Source organism: Eurosta solidaginis, chromosome 3 (assembly GCF_040869045.1).
Source record: "Eurosta solidaginis isolate ZX-2024a chromosome 3, ASM4086904v1, whole genome shotgun sequence".
NCBI classification, from domain to species: Eukaryota; Metazoa; Arthropoda; class Insecta; order Diptera; family Tephritidae; genus Eurosta; species Eurosta solidaginis.
The window spans coordinates 2,720,511-2,730,407 of NC_090321.1; positions in this window are offsets into that span (position 1 = coordinate 2,720,511).

The window sequence follows — 9,897 nt, forward strand, 5'->3', positions numbered from 1 at the left end:
AAAAAGTAAAAAGTTTTTGAGATCCTTCCTCGCAAATTACAAATTTTTTAATAAGTATATTTACAAAAAAATAGAAAAAATCCGTAATGATTGTTCGTTATCTTTGAATCTGAAGGGCCTAGCAAAAAGTATTGTATGCACAGTTTATAGGAAATTTTATTACCTTTTAAAAGCTTCAAGCCGTTTTGGAATTGCTCAATCCGTTCTTGAGATATATATAATTAAATGGACCCAATGTTTTTTTTTTTTTTTTGGAAAAAACCTAAACATCTCAAAAACGTTACCATAGAATTAAAAATAACCTTGATTTTCGAAATCAGGGGGTGATTTTACATAGGGATTTCATAATGGCGTTTCTGGTGCATTTTGGCTGTAAACCAGTATTATTTGTTGATGGAGAAATAATTCAGAATATTCACATAGCTGACGATTAAAAAGTACCCTGCATTATTCTAAACCCATTTCTAATTATAACGTATTGCTTAATAAATGTTTGGTTTAGTTTTGCAACAATTTATCAATAGTATTCTCAATTATATTTTAATCACTTCCATAATAATTAAAAACTAATCGCATGCCATTAAATATTTCAAAATAATCAAATATTCAAATAATTTGCTGGTTATTCGATTGTTTGAATATTTCTATTTCTTATAATTTTTGTTTGTTGATGATTTAACTCGTGCAGCGTGGTTTGATAGAACTATGAATATTAAATACTGTTAAGATTGATAGTATTCCGTGTTTGTGGCAGTGATCCTAAAGATTTATTTCCTTGACCTATTAAGAGGTCCTCTGTTCTACTACTATAGTAATTCGGCCCGGTTCGCTTGGATATATTGCAGGTGTCCGAGGAGTACCAGTTGGAGACTGCTACCTCCTTGAATATGCTATGTATGTGTGTTTCTTTTGATTGATGTAAGTAAATGATATGATAGTAATGTACATATATACTTTATATATCACGTATGAAAGAACTATAACTTCCGGTTCTACATGTTTCGTGTCGTCCCCGAATGTCATCTGCAGAGGCATGTTTGCAGAGCAATTTTTCATGGCAGAAATACACTCTTACGGTTTGACAAACCATTGCAAGGGAGGACCCTGCTTAGACAAGTTTTATAAAGTTATTCTATGTCACTCAAACATTGAAACTTTTTTAGTGCAGGTCAGCATACAAGCTAATCTACTAATACAAGCGGTCTAATTTCAGCCCAAAATAATAAACGAAATCTATCTGGCTCGAAAATTGTGAAAAAACCTGACAATCATTGCCTAAAATGTGTCTGTTAAAAAAAAAATCAATGTCTACTTTGTGTCTCGCGATCGTATCTCTTTTCTTAGGCCATAAACGCACCAAATTCAGCGATCAATCAATTCAATAATCGATTACGGTACATGCAAGGTTAACTAGAAAAAATTTCAACATATCTTTTCCTATACACATACATATATACATACAAAGGTAGAAATATTAATCATAAATATGTATATGCACATATGCATCTGTGATCCCTGCAGTCAAAAGCCAAAGTAGTCAGCAAACATTCTAGTTCATTGATAATAATTTTGTGGGGTTATATATTCTGGTTAGTATTTGATTAGTTAATTGACAAGAATTTTGTCTGTCGGACTCGAGGAAATGCGTGAGCGCTTCCTGTCTACAATTTGCACTGCATACTTCAGTTACCTCCACAGAAGTTAAAGAAGCCTTAAAAAATGTCAAACCTTCCATATCAATAGGCCCAGACGGAATACCTACGCCGATGCCAAAACATCTATAAGAACATTGGCAGCCTAACGCAGGAGGATAGCAAGGATAACCCCACTACTAAAGTCGTATCTACGGATATTATCCCCTATAACGAACGTTGAAAACCGTTTTGTTTCCCTCATTTAAACGAAATTCTTCAGTTAGCTAACCATCAGCATGACTTCTGTAAAATGCATATCACTACCGTCCTGAAAAGTACATTAAACTGTTGACAGATTTTGACACAGTCAACCACGACACGCTTCTCCAAGATATAGAAGGCTCATCCCTTCTCCGTTGTCTTAGTAGATGAGCAATTTATCGCAGTGGTCGGTCAAAGTCGATACAATTTAGGAAAGAAACTTCAAACTCTAGGAGAACGGAGGGAGTTACTATTATTTCCCATGCCGACAACTGCACAAGAGACCCTGTGCCCTCAATCAATAAATAAGCTTACAAAATGAATGATGATCTCTCTTATTTGAAATCTCTATAGTGCAATATGTATCAACTTACGACAGCAAGCCACTCTTAATACACGTCAAAAATATTGGTGAAATTATCGAAATCCGAAAAATGAAGTCAAAATTTTGCGTCTATCAAAATATATTCACGACAAACCTAAAACCGGCCCAGGACTGTTCCGAAATTGGTCCATAGTAATTTTGCGCAGAACAATTTTCAGCATTGGCGACCTTTGGCATTGTTATAAAAAATTACCCTTGCCGGACTAGCAATGGTTTGGGATCAAATCCTCGAAAAATCTCTTTGTACACAATTTCTTTTACAGTGTACAACCAAATTACATCAACCACAAGAAAAGTAAAATTTTCCTTTACAAATACCACTTCACAAACGCCACAACTGTACAGAAACTCTAATAATTATAAGTATTCCGCCAGTTAATAAAGCTCACTTGCAGGACAAAAGTCTGGAGTAAATTGTTTTTCAATACACCTTATTCACGTTTAGTTCGGAAAGCTCCAAGTTCAAGTTCTGAAAATTTTTCAATTGTAGTTTCAGTTGAAATTTTTTTGAGCTACAAAAAAGCTAATTTAACACTTTTCATGTAATTTTTCAAACCGAATAGGACTACACCTTTTCATGTTTGTAATGAGAAAATATAAGTTTATATTGAAAAATGTAACTTTATATTGAGAAAATACGAATTGATAATGAAAAACAGAACTTCATATTGAGATTATATTAGTTGATAATGAAAAATAAAAGTTCATATTGAGAAAATTCAAATTCATATTGAGAAACAAAATTTCATATTGAGAAATATAAATTAATAATGAGAAAACATAAATTGGTAGTGAGAACATACATATGTACAAAATTTTAATTGTGATGTGCCACAAGTAATCTGATCTGTGAGCTAGGATTGCAGCTAGGACTGCAGTGAGTCCGGAAAATAACTTGGAAAAACTTGGGTTCCCGGTCACAAAGGGATAGAAGGTAACGAAAAGGCCGATGAGTTCGCAAAGGAGGCTGCAACACTCGCTGAGTCGACGATAGACTTCCCAATCCCTTTGGGAGAAATCAAAAGGAGACAGGAGTTGCATATGATCCATCAAGCAGGAAAGGCGTGTACAAAAGCGCGGGGCTGCAAAATTTTTAAGATCATGTGGCTCATATCTCTAAGAGAGAAGACTTAAGGCTCAGGATGTGCATGCTGCCTGGACACTGCCTTCTGTCGTAACATGCTTATATGTTAGGCCTCATCAGTAACTGCAAGTGTAGGAAGTATGTTCTGCAGGAAAAAACGGTTGAGCACATTCTGTGTTCATGTGCTGAGCTCGTCAGATCAAGGCTCCAGCTATTAAGGGCGGCAGATTTGCCAGATCTCGAGGCAGCAATTAAGCTGGGTCCTAGAAAACTGCTATGTAGTATTTTCCAAGAGGACGGAGTTATTCACATATGTCGTGGCACCTGATTGAGGTTCTTCCGTTTGGTTGTCAAACAAATTCTGGTAACACTATGGACACATTCAGTTTATGTGAGGTCTTTATTGACCGGCCAGTTCAACCTAACCTAACCCAACCTCATTGTGTATTTATATATTCTCATTACCAATTTATATATTCTCAATATGTAGTTACATTTCTCATTATCAATTTGTATTTTCACAATATCAACTTATATTTCTCATTATCAATTTATAAATTCTCATTATGAAATTACATTTCTCTTTATCAATTTGTATTTTCTCAATACTAAATTATATTTTTCATTATGAATTCATATGTTCTCAACATAAGCTTACAGTTTCTTATTATAAACTTGAAAAGGTGTAGTAGGATGCTGATGCATATGCAAAATAGCATATCGAAAGGTATTTAGTTAGCTGATGCCTAGATCGACTGATATGTCAACTGGTATATTGTTGTATCATAAACTAACTAGTATGTCAATTGGTATGATATTGGTGTGTATAATAACAACTATGCCATCTCGTATAATGCTGCGCAGAGACTAACTAGTGTGTTAATTGGTAAGACGCTGATGCATATACTGACTAGTATGACATCTGATACGATTTTAGTATATGATGATGCAGAAACTGACAATTGATATTTCGTAACGCGGATATTTGGCAAACTAGTATTCTTCTAGTACACAACTAGTTGGTTTGACTGCAGGGATGTTATAAAGCAAGTAAATCTCTCACAGCTGACTCAACACGCGACGGAATGCATTGTAGGCGAGAATGATGCGAATTAACTCAGCAAAACAAACTAAATATACAACTAATTAAACATATGCGATGTGAGTAAATATTTTTTAAATGCCAGAAAAACAGCTGAACTAAAAAATGAAATATTTTTATGATGAATAACAACAATTTTGTATATTTCATGAATAAATTTTGTATAAATTGCAAGTCTGTGCTCACATTTTTGTTTTCGCTGGGTAAATAAGAAAAAAAAAAAATGATGAAAAAAAAAATTGTTGTTTCAATTGTACTTATTATTATTTATACATATGTGCATATAAATACATACATATGTACATATTAGGGCGGGTCGATTTAAAAATTGCTCTTTGAAAATCGTATTCTAGGGATCAAACTAAGAAACTTTGCCGAAGGAACCATACCTTTAAAACGAATTTTGATGTCCCCCCCTTTGGGTCGAACTTTTGGGTAGGGGCAATTTCAATTCTACTTGGTGTGTCTTGTGGTGGCTTAAAAACAACAACACAAGCAATTTTACGATCTGCAATTGTGTCACAGTGATATCTTCATATTTTAAAACGGTTGAATAAAAAACCCACACAACTATCACAGTGATGCCTTGGTTTTAAAAGGGGGTTGTAAAAACGCTAATTTCTAATAATTTTTTTTAATTTCTTTTCTATTACTAAATTAAATTCATTTTTTCATTTACATATGTTCTGACTAAATAAATTTCTAAAGAGAAAAATAAACTCCAAAAAGAAAAAACATAGGCATTTCAAAATGGGATTTTTCAAAATTTGCGCCTACGACCCAAAGGGGGGGGGGGACATCAGAATTCGTTTTAGAGGTATGGTTCCTTCGGCAAAGTTTCTTATTTTGATCCCTAGAATATGATTTTCACAGAGCAATGGGCGATTTTTCTGCCTCCCTACAAATCGACCCGGCCTAGTACATATGCTAATGAAAATTAACAACTCTTTTTTATTATATAAGCATGTAATATATGTGATTTAGTTGAAGCAACTTTTTTGTCTAGTGAATTACGCTGCGTATGAGTGACAATTAAGTTGGGCAATTAATCAATTAAAAGCTACAACAATAAATGATCGTATTTATTGAAATGTATGTACTCAGGTATATTTTCGCTGATATGTTTATAAATATATATGTATAAACATTGAATAAGGCAAATAAACCCAGGTATGCATGTATATCAAAGAAGCATGAGTCGACAACGCTTGAAGTGAATATCAATGAAAACACGTATGTGATAAATTACTTCCTACTACACTTCCTACTAAGCCAAGAATATAAATTTTTTTTTATACTCAGTTGAGCAGAGCTCACAGAGTATAATAACTTTGATTGGATAACGGTTGGTTGTACAGGTATAAAGGAATCGAGATAGATATAGACTTCCATATATCAAAATCATCAGTATCGAAAAAAAATTTGATTGAGCCATGTCCGTCCGTCCGCCCGTTAACACGATAACTTGAGTAAATTTGGAGGTATCTTGATGAAATTTGGTATGCAGGTTCCTGGGCACTCATCTCAGATCGCTATTTAAAATGAACGATATCGGACTATAACCACGCCCAATTTTTCGATATCGAAAATTTCGAAAAACAGAAAAACTGCGATAATTCATTACCAAAGACGGATAAAGCGATGAAACTTGGTACGTGAGTTGAACTTATGACGCAAAATAGAAAATTAGTAAAAGTTTGGACAATGTGCGTGGCACCGCCCACTTTTAAAATAAGGTAATTTAAAAGTTTTGCAAGCTGTAAATTGGCAGTCGTTGAAGATATCATGATGAAATTTGGCAGTAACGTTACTCCTATTACTATATAAATGCTTAATAAAAATTATCAAAATCGGACAACGACCACGCCCACTTAAAAAAAAATTTTTTTTAAGTCAAATTTTAACAAAAAATTTAATATCTTTACAGTATATATGTAAGTAAATTATGTCAACATTCAACTCCAAAAATGATGTGGTGCTACAAAATAAAAAAAAAAACTTCAAAATGGGTGTGGCTCCGCCCTTTTTCATTTAATTTGTCTAGAATACTTTTAATGTCATAAGTCGAACAAAAATTTACCAATCCTTGTGAAATTTGGTAGAGGCTTAGATTTTAGGACGATAACTGTTTTCTGTGATAAAGGGTGAAATCGGGTCAAGCCACGCCCAGTTTTTATACACAGTCGACCGTCTATCCTTCCGCTCGGCCGTTAACTCGATAACTTGAGCAAAAATCGATATATCTTTACTAAACTCAGTTCACGTACTTATCTGAACTCACTTTGTATTGGTATAAAAATTGACCGAAGTCCGACTATGACCACGCCCACTTTTTCGATATCGAAAATTACGAAAAAGGAAAAAATACCATAATTCTATACCAAATACAAAAAAAGGGATGAAACGTGGTAATTGGATTGGTTTATTGACGCAAAATATAACTTTAGAAAAAAATTTTGTAAAATGGGTGTGACACCTACCATATTAAGTAGAAAAAAATGAAAAAGTTCTGCAGGGCGAAATCAAAAGCGGAATCTTGGCAGGAATACTATTCGTGGTATGACATATATAAATAAATTAGCGGTACCCGACAGATGATGTTCTGGGTCATCCTGATCCACATTTTGATCGATATCTCGAAAACGCCTTCACATATACAACTAAGGGCCACTCCCTTTTAAAACCCTCATTAACACCTTTAATTTGATACCCATATCGTACAAACAAATTCTATAGTCACCCCTGGTCCACCTTTATGGCGATATCTCGAAAAGGCGTCCGCCTATAGACTAAGGCCCACTCCCTTTAAAATACTAATTAAAACCTTTCATTTGATACCCATACCGTACAAAAAAATTCTAGAGTCACCCTTGGTCCACCTTTATGGCGATATCTCGAAAAGGCGTCCACCTATAGAACTAAGGTTCACTCCGTTTTAAAATTCTCATTAACAATATTCTTTAATACCTACCATTTGATGTACATGCCATACAAACACATTCCAGAGTTACCCTAGGTTCATTTTCCTACATGGTTATTTTCCCTTATTTTTTCACCATAGCTCTCAACTGAGTATGTAATGTTCGGTTACACCCGAACTTAGCCTTCCTTACCTGTTTTACATTAAGTTTTTGTCTGTAATGCAAATTATTTTCTGACGGATTTTATCACAAACTCTGTTAGGAATCATATAAGAGATACTTTCATAGATTTGTTTGCATGTAGAGTAGTGTAACGAAGGGGGCAGCGTCGACCAATATCGTTGATGCCGTGAGCAGGCAACACTGGCGCTTGAAATTGAATCGCAACACCGAGGTGTAATGAAGAAATATTTGTAGGCCAAAGCTGTAGACAAGAATATAGAGACGTTAAAATATCTTGAAATATAGTTTAAGGGTGAATTTACTTATTCATTCCGGGAGCGAATAGAAAGGATAGGATAATCCTACCTAAACCTAAAGGCAGCCATGCATTCATGTTAATCTCATGAGGTTGTATGAGAAGAACTCGTTCCTAATATTCCAAGTTAATAAGTAAAAGCAAAAATCGGTTTATCTGGATCGGTGCTATGAATAGAAGGAATAAGTAAATGCATGTAACACATTTGCGATAAGCTGACAAAAAGTAGCCGTAGTATTACCGAGATTGCATTCGATTGGTGTGCTTGCTTTGGAGCTGTCTATCCCTTCACAGGTATGAGCCAAGTGGTTTGTACTAAACAAAGTTGCCTACGACCAAGGATTGTTATAGTTCATATGTATAAACTTTCATACTTAACGCTGCCGGATACCGACAATATAGTGAGTATAGCTTCCACGAAGCTCTGAGCAGGTGGTTTCGTATTGAAGAACACACCCCAGAAATTGCATATCGTGAAAGGCCAATTCCCGCGAACTTTATCTTATCTTATTAATTTTGTAAATCTTAAAGGATGAATGTTAATTTATTTAAATATTAAGAAAGGAGGAACAGCTGCATGTGACTGGATAACTTTTGGCATGTTGTTAACAATTTTCCAAATCGCTATAACTCTGAGTTTCTTCGATCTAAGCCAATGATATTTGGTATACGGCTCACATAGATCCGCTCCCACTGAGAAAAAGCCGCTTTTTGATAACCAAAGTCGAAGCTGCAATGAAAAAATTAAGAAAAATTATGGGGTATTCACGTGACGTGAAAATTAGAGCATTCGATTATAAAAACAACAAAGTTCGGCAGGTGGCGCAGCTATCGATACATTTATAAAAACGTCTTTCCAGTCATATTTGGATCAAATAGTAGCAAAGGAGGGCAAAACAACCATACAAAATCTCTAAAGTAGCGCCGAGAGCGTAATATTTAGAAAGTTCATTTTATTCGCTATATGGTGCTTATTGTCGTAACAATTAGCAAAATACCCCAAAAACAAATTACTGTTAGACGGTGATGTCATATATAAATATTTATTTGTATGGTTATTTTTAATGCTGGAGAAAAATTATAGTAGCGGCAGACCTTAACAGCTCTGGAACAGTAGTCTATAAAGGCACTACTGAAGTATGCTGACGACATTGTTATCATCGGCCTGAACAAAGTTCAAACTGGAAAAAGCAGCCGAAAAGGTGGGTTTGATTGTGAATGAGGACAGAACGAAGAAGATTGGATGATTAGCTGTATGAGATTTTTGCAGACATCAGCATAGACCGAATTGAAACGTAGCGGCTACGCTGACCAACCCATGTTATGCGAATGGAAGCTGATGCTCCGGTTAAGAAAGTATTTTTATCGGAACCCGCCCATGGAAGCAGAAGAAGAGTGAGGTCCCCACTCCGCTGGAAGGTTTAGGTGAAAACGATTTAAATTCCCTTGGTGTTACCAATAGGCGCTAGTTAACCCAGAGAAGAAGCAACTGGCGCGCCTTGTTGGACGGCCATAACCGTTTAAGCGGATAAGCGCCAGTTAAGTCAGTCAGTAAGATCTCGTATTTTTCGAAGTAATTTAAAATTTCGGGGACAAAATTCAAAAAATGAAAAAATAATCGTAGTTACACCAGAGAAAATAAATTGCACCCATGTACCACATTTAGTAAGTTTTTTACGTAGAAACTGAAAGAGATCTGTATAAAGATCAGCGCTAGATGATATTTAGTTCGAGTAATAGAAAATTCTTTTATTAGCCTAAAAAATTTGCATTGGTGAGCCTTGCTTCAAAATAAACTTATTTTCTAAGAAGAGCGACTTTCACTGCATTTGCTACCCAAGGCCTGGACCGTACCGGCATTCGCAGAGGCTTGTCGGCAATATAGTAGTAAAAGCGATGTTATTATGATTTTGAATAATGAATCGCCAACACCGTCGAGGGAAATAAATCAAGTAACAAAGTTGCACTTCTGTCAGAACATTGATCGCTAAATTTCAAGAAGGTGTGCTGTTAAGAAACAATGAGGAATTTG